A 13,575-nucleotide genomic window follows, 5' to 3' on the forward strand; every position below is an offset into this window, starting at 1 on the left:
TTTGTCAATTAGGAACATTCAGCACCCACCCGCTATCAAGGCAGCTGCCTATCATGTCATGCCCTACCTGCACAGGTGTGCTGGCTACTCAAATGATCCAATTAAGGAGGCCATTTAGTCAGCAGCAGCAGAAGTCCTGTGCCTGGACGCTCCAACAGCGGCCAGACACAAGCAGAAGCAGCAGAAGCAGCAGCAGCAGCACCACCTTTTGTTTTTTGGCTGCAGCAGCAAGGCCCACAGGGCTGGCTAGCTGGCTAGCCAGCAAGCAGGTAGCAATGAAAGTAGGAATCTTTCTTTTTAACCCTGTAAGGGGGTGGTGCACTGTACCCGAAGATACTGCCATATCGGGTCAATGCATAGGGCGACGGAAGCAAGCTTCGAAATCGGCCCCCGTTCTCAAAAATCCATTTAATATATGGTCCCCAGATAGGGGACGTATCAGATATTAAACTGATAAGAACAGATACTACACTTGATCTTAGCCAAAAGGCCGAGAAGCGATAACCGTGAAAGGGGCGGGCCCAACAAGGTCCCCTTCATGGGCACTATCACTGCTTGCTGTCAGGGAGGCTGCCAGACAATTTTCCATGCACACTCTGGGCTGGGGGGCAGTCAACCACCAGTACACACAGCAGAACCTAAACCCATACCATTATTGCTAAGCAGCAAGACAGGGGCCCATTGCACTCCCACGGGGCCTTTTTAAATGCAATCCATAACCCGGATTTGCCAGGAACCCTTCTTACTCCTCCTACTTGCATGTGACACTGGGCTTAGGATCTGCATAGGAAACACACACACAAGCACACACCTACCTTTGTTGCCTGCAGATGCCTCCTTGGCTGTCCCCAAACGGTATCAAACCAACACCCACGGGAAGCTGTAAGCATAGAGGACATGCCTGCACCCCATTGGACTTACCTGTGTGGGTTAAATCCGGGTTATTTGACAACCTATGGCGGTGATGGTTCTGCTCAGGCAGAGCAGTGCTGATGCTCCTCATAAAGCTGTCGCTGCTGTGAAGGTTCTAGGTGACATCACAAATCCCTATGGTTACATACACAACAAAGCTGGGTTGTTGTTGTTTACACTCTGCAAGGCCTGTGGAAGTGAGTGACATCATAGCACTGTAGTTCTGAGGGTTCTAGATGGATGCAACAATCTCCTGTTGCTTCTATGAAGGCCATAATAGACGACATCACCAAACAGCTCCATAGTCACATACACAGCAAAGGAGAGATGTTGTTTACACCTAGTGATGTCAGTGGTATTGAGTGACATCACAGCACAGTGCTAAGGCTCCTGGGCCTGGACACAGCAGCGGCTGCAATATCTCAACGGAGAATACGTTTATATATATGTGTGTGTGTGCGCGTATATATATATATATATATATATATATATATATATATATTTCTCCGCCGAAATCACTTTTAAACCCATTTCCACCTTTTTTTCCCTTCTCTTCCTCTTACTTTTTTTTCACGTTTTTTTACGTTTTTCTCCTTTTCGCCTCTTTTCTGGGCGTATTATTCTTCTTTTTCTTCTTTTTTTTCGTCTAATGCATACCCCATCAGTGCAGCAATGCTTATTCAATACCGCCAGCAGATGGAGACACTGGGGGATAATTTTCTAAGGATTTATACTGATTTTTCCTGTCTGAATTTGTCGCACAGAAAGTTGCAGGCCAAATATGTGTGACATTTCTGCGACTTTAGCTTCTAGAGCATTTTTACAACATTATACATAGGTACTGAATACATAAAAAGCGACTGTTCAGCGACAGACAAGTCGCATCGGCTGAAAGTAGGCCAGAATGTCAGTCCATGTTGGAGCAGGTTTAGATACAGTCTAAAGTATAGATCTCAAAGTCTGTGCACAGAATTTAGCAAGGGCCTCGCACCTTCTGATGCATCAGGTAGGTGCACAATAGCATAGCCTAACCCTCTGTACTTTGGTCTATATTGATGCGGGACATAGACAGCCAGCTGATGACCAATCCATTAGTGCAATGGATGGCTGGAAGCATTTGTCTTTGCCTTTGCAATACCACAGAAGCAATGCATGGTCAATGTACAGCAATGACACACCTGTGTGAACAGCCAGGAGACCCCCCCCCCCCCCCCATGTTATGTTACATAGTTACATAGTTAGTACGGTCGAAAAAAGACATATGTCCATCAAGTTCAACCAGGGAATTAAGGGGTAGGGGTGTGGCGCGATATTGGGGAAGGGATGAGATTTTATATTTCTTCATAAGCATTAATCTTATTTTGTCAATTAGGAACATTCAGCACCCACCCGCTATCAAGGCAGCTGCCTATCATGTCATGCCCTACCTGCACAGGTGTGCTGGCTACTCAAATGATCCAATTAAGGAGGCCATTTAGTCAGCAGCAGCAGAAGTCCTGTGCCTGGACGCTCCAACAGCGGCCAGACACAAGCAGAAGCAGCAGAAGCAGCAGCAGCAGCACCACCTTTTGTTTTTTGGCTGCAGTAGCAAGGCCCACAGGGCTGGCTAGCTGGCTAGCCAGCAAGCAGGTAGCAATGAAAGTAGGAATCTTTCTTTTTAACCCTGTAAGGGGGTGGTGCACTGTACCCGAAGATACTGCCATATCGGGTCAATGCATAGGGCGACGGAAGCAAGCTTCGAAATCGGCCCCCGTTCTCAAAAATCCATTTAATATATGGTCCCCAGATAGGGGACGTATCAGATATTAAACTGATAAGAACAGATACTACACTTGATCTTAGCCAAAAGGCCGAGAAGCGATAACCGTGAAAGGGGCGGGCCCAACAAGGTCCCCTTCATGGGCACTATCACTGCTTGCTGTCAGGGAGGCTGCCAGACAATTTTCCATGCACACTCTGGGCTGGGGGGCAGTCAACCACCAGTACACACAGCAGAACCTAAACCCATACCATTATTGCTAAGCAGCAAGACAGGGGCCCATTGCACTCCCACGGGGCCTTTTTAAATGCAATCCATAACCCGGATTTGCCAGGAACCCTTCTTACTCCTCCTACTTGCATGTGACACTGGGCTTAGGATCTGCATAGGAAACACACACACAAGCACACACCTACCTTTGTTGCCTGCAGATGCCTCCTTGGCTGTCCCCAAACGGTATCAAACCAACACCCACGGGAAGCTGTAAGCATAGAGGACATGCCTGCACCCCATTGGACTTACCTGTGTGGGTTAAATCCGGGTTATTTGACAACCTATGGCGGTGATGGTTCTGCTCAGGCAGAGCAGTGCTGATGCTCCTCATAAAGCTGTCGCTGCTGTGAAGGTTCTAGGTGACATCACAAATCCCTATGGTTACATACACAACAAAGCTGGGTTGTTGTTGTTTACACTCTGCAAGGCCTGTGGAAGTGAGTGACATCATAGCACTGTAGTTCTGAGGGTTCTAGATGGATGCAACAATCTCCTGTTGCTTCTATGAAGGCCATAATAGACGACATCACCAAACAGCTCCATAGTCACATACACAGCAAAGGAGAGATGTTGTTTACACCTAGTGATGTCAGTGGTATTGAGTGACATCACAGCACAGTGCTAAGGCTCCTGGGCCTGGACACAGCAGCGGCTGCAATATCTCAACGGAGAATACGTTTATATATATGTGTGTGTGTGCGCGTATATATATATATATATATATATATATATATATATATATATATTTCTCCGCCGAAATCACTTTTAAACCCATTTCCACCTTTTTTTCCCTTCTCTTCCTCTTACTTTTTTTTCACGTTTTTTTACGTTTTTCTCCTTTTCGCCTCTTTTCTGGGCGTATTATTCTTCTTTTTCTTCTTTTTTTTCGTCTAATGCATACCCCATCAGTGCAGCAATGCTTATTCAATACCGCCAGCAGATGGAGACACTGGGGGATAATTTTCTAAGGATTTATACTGATTTTTCCTGTCTGAATTTGTCGCACAGAAAGTTGCAGGCCAAATATGTGTGACATTTCTGCGACTTTAGCTTCTAGAGCATTTTTACAACATTATACATAGGTGCTGAATACATAAAAAGCGACTGTTCAGCGACAGACAAGTCGCATCGGCTGAAAGTAGGCCAGAATGTCAGTCCATGTTGGAGCAGGTTTAGATACAGTCTAAAGTATAGATCTCAAAGTCTGTGCACAGAATTTAGCAAGGGCCTCGCACCTTCTGATGCATCAGGTAGGTGCACAATAGCATAGCCTAACCCTCTGTACTTTGGTCTATATTGATGCGGGACATAGACAGCCAGCTGATGACCAATCCATTAGTGCAATGGATGGCTGGAAGCATTTGTCTTTGCCTTTGCAATACCACAGAAGCAATGCATGGTCAATGTACAGCAATGACACACCTGTGTGAACAGCCAGGAGACCCCCCCCCCCCCCCCATGTTATGTTACATAGTTACATAGTTAGTACGGTCGAAAAAAGACATATGTCCATCAAGTTCAACCAGGGAATTAAGGGGTAGGGGTGTGGCGCGATATTGGGGAAGGGATGAGATTTTATATTTCTTCATAAGCATTAATCTTATTTTGTCAATTAGGAACATTCAGCACCCACCCGCTATCAAGGCAGCTGCCTATCATGTCATGCCCTACCTGCACAGGTGTGCTGGCTACTCAAATGATCCAATTAAGGAGGCCATTTAGTCAGCAGCAGCAGAAGTCCTGTGCCTGGACGCTCCAACAGCGGCCAGACACAAGCAGAAGCAGCAGAAGCAGCAGCAGCAGCACCACCTTTTGTTTTTTGGCTGCAGCAGCAAGGCCCACAGGGCTGGCTAGCTGGCTAGCCAGCAAGCAGGTAGCAATGAAAGTAGGAATCTTTCTTTTTAACCCTGTAAGGGGGTGGTGCACTGTACCCGAAGATACTGCCATATCGGGTCAATGCATAGGGCGACGGAAGCAAGCTTCGAAATCGGCCCCCGTTCTCAAAAATCCATTTAATATATGGTCCCCAGATAGGGGACGTATCAGATATTAAACTGATAAGAACAGATACTACACTTGATCTTAGCCAAAAGGCCGAGAAGCGATAACCGTGAAAGGGGCGGGCCCAACAAGGTCCCCTTCATGGGCACTATCACTGCTTGCTGTCAGGGAGGCTGCCAGACAATTTTCCATGCACACTCTGGGCTGGGGGGCAGTCAACCACCAGTACACACAGCAGAACCTAAACCCATACCATTATTGCTAAGCAGCAAGACAGGGGCCCATTGCACTCCCACGGGGCCTTTTTAAATGCAATCCATAACCCGGATTTGCCAGGAACCCTTCTTACTCCTCCTACTTGCATGTGATACTGGGCTTAGGATCTGCATAGGAAACACACACACAAGCACACACCTACCTTTGTTGCCTGCAGATGCCTCCTTGGCTGTCCCCAAACGGTATCAAACCAACACCCACGGGAAGCTGTAAGCATAGAGGACATGCCTGCACCCCATTGGACTTACCTGTGTGGGTTAAATCCGGGTTATTTGACAACCTATGGCGGTGATGGTTCTGCTCAGGCAGAGCAGTGCTGATGCTCCTCATAAAGCTGTCGCTGCTGTGAAGGTTCTAGGTGACATCACAATCCCTATGGTTACATACACAACAAAGCTGGGTTGTTGTTGTTTACACTCTGCAAGGCCTGTGGAAGTGAGTGACATCATAGCACTGTAGTTCTGAGGGTTCTAGATGGATGCAACAATCTCCTGTTGCTTCTATGAAGGCCATAATAGACGACATCACCAAACAGCTCCATAGTCACATACACAGCAAAGGAGAGATGTTGTTTACACCTAGTGATGTCAGTGGTATTGAGTGACATCACAGCACAGTGCTAAGGCTCCTGGGCCTGGACACAGCAGCGGCTGCAATATCTCAACGGAGAATACGTTTATATATATGTGTGTGTGTGCGCGTATATATATATATATATATATATATATATATATATATATTTCTCCGCCGAAATCACTTTTAAACCCATTTCCACCTTTTTTTCCCTTCTCTTCCTCTTACTTTTTTTTCACGTTTTTTTACGTTTTTCTCCTTTTCGCCTCTTTTCTGGGCGTATTATTCTTCTTTTTCTTCTTTTTTTTCGTCTAATGCATACCCCATCAGTGCAGCAATGCTTATTCAATACCGCCAGCAGATGGAGACACTGGGGGATAATTTTCTAAGGATTTATACTGATTTTTCCTGTCTGAATTTGTCGCACAGAAAGTTGCAGGCCAAATATGTGTGACATTTCTGCGACTTTAGCTTCTAGAGCATTTTTACAACATTATACATAGGTGCTGAATACATAAAAAGCGACTGTTCAGCGACAGACAAGTCGCATCGGCTGAAAGTAGGCCAGAATGTCAGTCCATGTTGGAGCAGGTTTAGATACAGTCTAAAGTATAGATCTCAAAGTCTGTGCACAGAATTTAGCAAGGGCCTCGCACCTTCTGATGCATCAGGTAGGTGCACAATAGCATAGCCTAACCCTCTGTACTTTGGTCTATATTGATGCGGGACATAGACAGCCAGCTGATGACCAATCCATTAGTGCAATGGATGGCTGGAAGCATTTGTCTTTGCCTTTGCAATACCACAGAAGCAATGCATGGTCAATGTACAGCAATGACACACCTGTGTGAACAGCCAGGAGACCCCCCCCCCCCCCCATGTTATGTTACATAGTTACATAGTTAGTACGGTCGAAAAAAGACATATGTCCATCAAGTTCAACCAGGGAATTAAGGGGTAGGGGTGTGGCGCGATATTGGGGAAGGGATGAGATTTTATATTTCTTCATAAGCATTAATCTTATTTTGTCAATTAGGAACATTCAGCACCCACCCGCTATCAAGGCAGCTGCCTATCATGTCATGCCCTACCTGCACAGGTGTGCTGGCTACTCAAATGATCCAATTAAGGAGGCCATTTAGTCAGCAGCAGCAGAAGTCCTGTGCCTGGACGCTCCAACAGCGGCCAGACACAAGCAGAAGCAGCAGAAGCAGCAGCAGCAGCACCACCTTTTGTTTTTTGGCTGCAGCAGCAAGGCCCACAGGGCTGGCTAGCTGGCTAGCCAGCAAGCAGGTAGCAATGAAAGTAGGAATCTTTCTTTTTAACCCTGTAAGGGGGTGGTGCACTGTACCCGAAGATACTGCCATATCGGGTCAATGCATAGGGCGACGGAAGCAAGCTTCGAAATCGGCCCCCGTTCTCAAAAATCCATTTAATATATGGTCCCCAGATAGGGGACGTATCAGATATTAAACTGATAAGAACAGATACTACACTTGATCTTAGCCAAAAGGCCGAGAAGCGATAACCGTGAAAGGGGCGGGCCCAACAAGGTCCCCTTCATGGGCACTATCACTGCTTGCTGTCAGGGAGGCTGCCAGACAATTTTCCATGCACACTCTGGGCTGGGGGGCAGTCAACCACCAGTACACACAGCAGAACCTAAACCCATACCATTATTGCTAAGCAGCAAGACAGGGGCCCATTGCACTCCCACGGGGCCTTTTTAAATGCAATCCATAACCCGGATTTGCCAGGAACCCTTCTTACTCCTCCTACTTGCATGTGACACTGGGCTTAGGATCTGCATAGGAAACACACACACAAGCACACACCTACCTTTGTTGCCTGCAGATGCCTCCTTGGCTGTCCCCAAACGGTATCAAACCAACACCCACGGGAAGCTGTAAGCATAGAGGACATGCCTGCACCCCATTGGACTTACCTGTGTGGGTTAAATCCGGGTTATTTGACAACCTATGGCGGTGATGGTTCTGCTCAGGCAGAGCAGTGCTGATGCTCCTCATAAAGCTGTCGCTGCTGTGAAGGTTCTAGGTGACATCACAAATCCCTATGGTTACATACACAACAAAGCTGGGTTGTTGTTGTTTACACTCTGCAAGGCCTGTGGAAGTGAGTGACATCATAGCACTGTAGTTCTGAGGGTTCTAGATGGATGCAACAATCTCCTGTTGCTTCTATGAAGGCCATAATAGACGACATCACCAAACAGCTCCATAGTCACATACACAGCAAAGGAGAGATGTTGTTTACACCTAGTGATGTCAGTGGTATTGAGTGACATCACAGCACAGTGCTAAGGCTCCTGGGCCTGGACACAGCAGCGGCTGCAATATCTCAACGGAGAATACGTTTATATATATGTGTGTGTGTGCGCGTATATATATATATATATATATATATATATATATATATATATATATATATTCTCCGCCGAAATCACTTTTAAACCCATTTCCACCTTTTTTTCCCTTCTCTTCCTCTTACTTTTTTTTCACGTTTTTTTACGTTTTTCTCCTTTTCGCCTCTTTTCTGGGCGTATTATTCTTCTTTTTCTTCTTTTTTTTCGTCTAATGCATACCCCATCAGTGCAGCAATGCTTATTCAATACCGCCAGCAGATGGAGACACTGGGGGATAATTTTCTAAGGATTTATACTGATTTTTCCTGTCTGAATTTGTCGCACAGAAAGTTGCAGGCCAAATATGTGTGACATTTCTGCGACTTTAGCTTCTAGAGCATTTTTACAACATTATACATAGGTGCTGAATACATAAAAAGCGACTGTTCAGCGACAGACAAGTCGCATCGGCTGAAAGTAGGCCAGAATGTCAGTCCATGTTGGAGCAGGTTTAGATACAGTCTAAAGTATAGATCTCAAAGTCTGTGCACAGAATTTAGCAAGGGCCTCGCACCTTCTGATGCATCAGGTAGGTGCACAATAGCATAGCCTAACCCTCTGTACTTTGGTCTATATTGATGCGGGACATAGACAGCCAGCTGATGACCAATCCATTAGTGCAATGGATGGCTGGAAGCATTTGTCTTTGCCTTTGCAATACCACAGAAGCAATGCATGGTCAATGTACAGCAATGACACACCTGTGTGAACAGCCAGGAGACACCCCCCCCCCCCCATGTTATGTTACATAGTTACATAGTTAGTACGGTCGAAAAAAGACATATGTCCATCAAGTTCAACCAGGGAATCAAGGGGTAGGGGTGTGGCGCGATATTGGGGAAGGGATGAGATTTTATATTTCTTCATAAGCATTAATCTTATTTTGTCAATTAGGAACATTCAGCACCCACCCGCTATCAAGGCAGCTGCCTATCATGTCATGCCCTACCTGCACAGGTGTGCTGGCTACTCAAATGATCCAATTAAGGAGGCCATTTAGTCAGCAGCAGCAGAAGTCCTGTGCCTGGACGCTCCAACAGCGGCCAGACACAAGCAGAAGCAGCAGAAGCAGCAGCAGCAGCACCACCTTTTGTTTTTTGGCTGCAGCAGCAAGGCCCACAGGGCTGGCTAGCTGGCTAGCCAGCAAGCAGGTAGCAATGAAAGTAGGAATCTTTCTTTTTAACCCTGTAAGGGGGTGGTGCACTGTACCCGAAGATACTGCCATATCGGGTCAATGCATAGGGCGACGGAAGCAAGCTTCGAAATCGGCCCCCGTTCTCAAAAATCCATTTAATATATGGTCCCCAGATAGGGGACGTATCAGATATTAAACTGATAAGAACAGATACTACACTTGATCTTAGCCAAAAGGCCGAGAAGCGATAACCGTGAAAGGGGCGGGCCCAACAAGGTCCCCTTCATGGGCACTATCACTGCTTGCTGTCAGGGAGGCTGCCAGACAATTTTCCATGCACACTCTGGGCTGGGGGGCAGTCAACCACCAGTACACACAGCAGAACCTAAACCCATACCATTATTGCTAAGCAGCAAGACAGGGGCCCATTGCACTCCCACGGGGCCTTTTTAAATGCAATCCATAACCCGGATTTGCCAGGAACCCTTCTTACTCCTCCTACTTGCATGTGACACTGGGCTTAGGATCTGCATAGGAAACACACACACAAGCACACACCTACCTTTGTTGCCTGCAGATGCCTCCTTGGCTGTCCCCAAACGGTATCAAACCAACACCCACGGGAAGCTGTAAGCATAGAGGACATGCCTGCACCCCATTGGACTTACCTGTGTGGGTTAAATCCGGGTTATTTGACAACCTATGGCGGTGATGGTTCTGCTCAGGCAGAGCAGTGCTGATGCTCCTCATAAAGCTGTCGCTGCTGTGAAGGTTCTAGGTGACATCACAAATCCCTATGGTTACATACACAACAAAGCTGGGTTGTTGTTGTTTACACTCTGCAAGGCCTGTGGAAGTGAGTGACATCATAGCACTGTAGTTCTGAGGGTTCTAGATGGATGCAACAATCTCCTGTTGCTTCTATGAAGGCCATAATAGACGACATCACCAAACAGCTCCATAGTCACATACACAGCAAAGGAGAGATGTTGTTTACACCTAGTGATGTCAGTGGTATTGAGTGACATCACAGCACAGTGCTAAGGCTCCTGGGCCTGGACACAGCAGCGGCTGCAATATCTCAACGGAGAATACGTTTATATATATGTGTGTGTGTGCGCGTATATCTATATATATATATATATATATATATATATATATTTCTCCGCCGAAATCACTTTTAAACCCATTTCCACCTTTTTTTCCCTTCTCTTCCTCTTACTTTTTTTTCACGTTTTTTTACGTTTTTCTCCTTTTCGCCTCTTTTCTGGGCGTATTATTCTTCTTTTTCTTCTTTTTTTTCGTCTAATGCATACCCCATCAGTGCAGCAATGCTTATTCAATACCGCCAGCAGATGGAGACACTGGGGGATAATTTTCTAAGGATTTATACTGATTTTTCCTGTCTGAATTTGTCGCACAGAAAGTTGCAGGCCAAATATGTGTGACATTTCTGCGACTTTAGCTTCTAGAGCATTTTTACAACATTATACATAGGTGCTGAATACATAAAAAGCGACTGTTCAGCGACAGACAAGTCGCATCGGCTGAAAGTAGGCCAGAATGTCAGTCCATGTTGGAGCAGGTTTAGATACAGTCTAAAGTATAGATCTCAAAGTCTGTGCACAGAATTTAGCAAGGGCCTCGCACCTTCTGATGCATCAGGTAGGTGCACAATAGCATAGCCTAACCCTCTGTACTTTGGTCTATATTGATGCGGGACATAGACAGCCAGCTGATGACCAATCCATTAGTGCAATGGATGGCTGGAAGCATTTGTCTTTGCCTTTGCAATACCACAGAAGCAATGCATGGTCAATGTACAGCAATGACACACCTGTGTGAACAGCCAGGAGACCCCCCCCCCCCCCCCCATGTTATGTTACATAGTTACATAGTTAGTACGGTCGAAAAAAGACATATGTCCATCAAGTTCAACCAGGGAATTAAGGGGTAGGGGTGTGGCGCGATATTGGGGAAGGGATGAGATTTTATATTTCTTCATAAGCATTAATCTTATTTTGTCAATTAGGAACATTCAGCACCCACCCGCTATCAAGGCAGCTGCCTATCATGTCATGCCCTACCTGCACAGGTGTGCTGGCTACTCAAATGATCCAATTAAGGAGGCCATTTAGTCAGCAGCAGCAGAAGTCCTGTGCCTGGACGCTCCAACAGCGGCCAGACACAAGCAGAAGCAGCAGAAGCAGCAGCAGCAGCACCACCTTTTGTTTTTTGGCTGCAGCAGCAAGGCCCACAGGGCTGGCTAGCTGGCTAGCCAGCAAGCAGGTAGCAATGAAAGTAGGAATCTTTCTTTTTAACCCTGTAAGGGGGTGGTGCACTGTACCCGAAGATACTGCCATATCGGGTCAATGCATAGGGCGACGGAAGCAAGCTTCGAAATCGGCCCCCGTTCTCAAAAATCCATTTAATATATGGTCCCCAGATAGGGGACGTATCAGATATTAAACTGATAAGAACAGATACTACACTTGATCTTAGCCAAAAGGCCGAGAAGCGATAACCGTGAAAGGGGCGGGCCCAACAAGGTCCCCTTCATGGGCACTATCACTGCTTGCTGTCAGGGAGGCTGCCAGACAATTTTCCATGCACACTCTGGGCTGGGGGGCAGTCAACCACCAGTACACACAGCAGAACCTAAACCCATACCATTATTGCTAAGCAGCAAGACAGGGGCCCATTGCACTCCCACGGGGCCTTTTTAAATGCAATCCATAACCCGGATTTGCCAGGAACCCTTCTTACTCCTCCTACTTGCATGTGACACTGGGCTTAGGATCTGCATAGGAAACACACACACAAGCACACACCTACCTTTGTTGCCTGCAGATGCCTCCTTGGCTGTCCCCAAACGGTATCAAACCAACACCCACGGGAAGCTGTAAGCATAGAGGACATGCCTGCACCCCATTGGACTTACCTGTGTGGGTTAAATCCGGGTTATTTGACAACCTATGGCGGTGATGGTTCTGCTCAGGCAGAGCAGTGCTGATGCTCCTCATAAAGCTGTCGCTGCTGTGAAGGTTCTAGGTGACATCACAAATCCCTATGGTTACATACACAACAAAGCTGGGTTGTTGTTGTTTACACTCTGCAAGGCCTGTGGAAGTGAGTGACATCATAGCACTGTAGTTCTGAGGGTTCTAGATGGATGCAACAATCTCCTGTTGCTTCTATGAAGGCCATAATAGACGACATCACCAAACAGCTCCATAGTCACATACACAGCAAAGGAGAGATGTTGTTTACACCTAGTGATGTCAGTGGTATTGAGTGACATCACAGCACAGTGCTAAGGCTCCTGGGCCTGGACACAGCAGCGGCTGCAATATCTCAACGGAGAATACGTTTATATATATGTGTGTGTGTGCGCGTATATATATATATATATATATATATATATATATATATTCTCCGCCGAAATCACTTTTAAACCCATTTCCACCTTTTTTTCCCTTCTCTTCCTCTTACTTTTTTTTCACGTTTTTTTACGTTTTTCTCCTTTTCGCCTCTTTTCTGGGCGTATTATTCTTCTTTTTCTTCTTTTTTTTCGTCTAATGCATACCCCATCAGTGCAGCAATGCTTATTCAATACCGCCAGCAGATGGAGACACTGGGGGATAATTTTCTAAGGATTTATACTGATTTTTCCTGTCTGAATTTGTCGCACAGAAAGTTGCAGGCCAAATATGTGTGACATTTCTGCGACTTTAGCTTCTAGAGCATTTTTACAACATTATACATAGGTGCTGAATACATAAAAAGCGACTGTTCAGCGACAGACAAGTCGCATCGGCTGAAAGTAGGCCAGAATGTCAGTCCATGTTGGAGCAGGTTTAGATACAGTCTAAAGTATAGATCTCAAAGTCTGTGCACAGAATTTAGCAAGGGCCTCGCACCTTCTGATGCATCAGGTAGGTGCACAATAGCATAGCCTAACCCTCTGTACTTTGGTCTATATTGATGCGGGACATAGACAGCCAGCTGATGACCAATCCATTAGTGCAATGGATGGCTGGAAGCATTTGTCTTTGCCTTTGCAATACCACAGAAGCAATGCATGGTCAATGTACAGCAATGACACACCTGTGTGAACAGCCAGGAGACCCCCCCCCCCCCCCCATGTTATGTTACATAGTTACATAGTTAGTACGGTCGAAAAAAGACATATGTCCATCAAGTTCAACCAGGGAATTAAGGGGT

The 13,575-nt window shown here is 46.2% G+C and overlaps 6 non-coding genes across 6 annotated transcripts; all 6 read right to left on the reverse strand.

The window, feature by feature from the left end:
- Positions 1-311: 311 nt before the first annotated feature.
- On the reverse strand, positions 312-502 carry LOC130349036 (U2 spliceosomal RNA). The gene has a single exon (XR_008886469.1). It is a non-coding gene; the product is annotated as a U2 spliceosomal RNA (small nuclear RNA).
- A 2,081-nt stretch (positions 503-2,583) lies between these two features.
- Positions 2,584-2,774, reverse strand: LOC130349037 (U2 spliceosomal RNA). The gene has a single exon (XR_008886470.1). It is a non-coding gene; the product is annotated as a U2 spliceosomal RNA (small nuclear RNA).
- A 2,085-nt stretch (positions 2,775-4,859) lies between these two features.
- LOC130349040 (U2 spliceosomal RNA) lies at positions 4,860-5,050 on the reverse strand. The gene has a single exon (XR_008886472.1). It is a non-coding gene; the product is annotated as a U2 spliceosomal RNA (small nuclear RNA).
- Positions 5,051-7,129: 2,079 nt separating this feature from the next.
- LOC130349041 (U2 spliceosomal RNA) lies at positions 7,130-7,320 on the reverse strand. Its single transcript, XR_008886473.1, has one exon. It is a non-coding gene; the product is annotated as a U2 spliceosomal RNA (small nuclear RNA).
- Positions 7,321-9,409: 2,089 nt separating this feature from the next.
- On the reverse strand, positions 9,410-9,600 carry LOC130349042 (U2 spliceosomal RNA). Its single transcript, XR_008886474.1, has one exon. It is a non-coding gene; the product is annotated as a U2 spliceosomal RNA (small nuclear RNA).
- Positions 9,601-11,682: 2,082 nt separating this feature from the next.
- LOC130349043 (U2 spliceosomal RNA) lies at positions 11,683-11,873 on the reverse strand. Its single transcript, XR_008886475.1, has one exon. It is a non-coding gene; the product is annotated as a U2 spliceosomal RNA (small nuclear RNA).
- Positions 11,874-13,575: the final 1,702 nt, after the last annotated feature.

Source organism: Hyla sarda, unplaced genomic scaffold (assembly GCF_029499605.1).
Source record: "Hyla sarda isolate aHylSar1 unplaced genomic scaffold, aHylSar1.hap1 scaffold_908, whole genome shotgun sequence".
In the NCBI taxonomy this organism is placed as follows: domain Eukaryota; kingdom Metazoa; phylum Chordata; class Amphibia; order Anura; family Hylidae; genus Hyla; species Hyla sarda.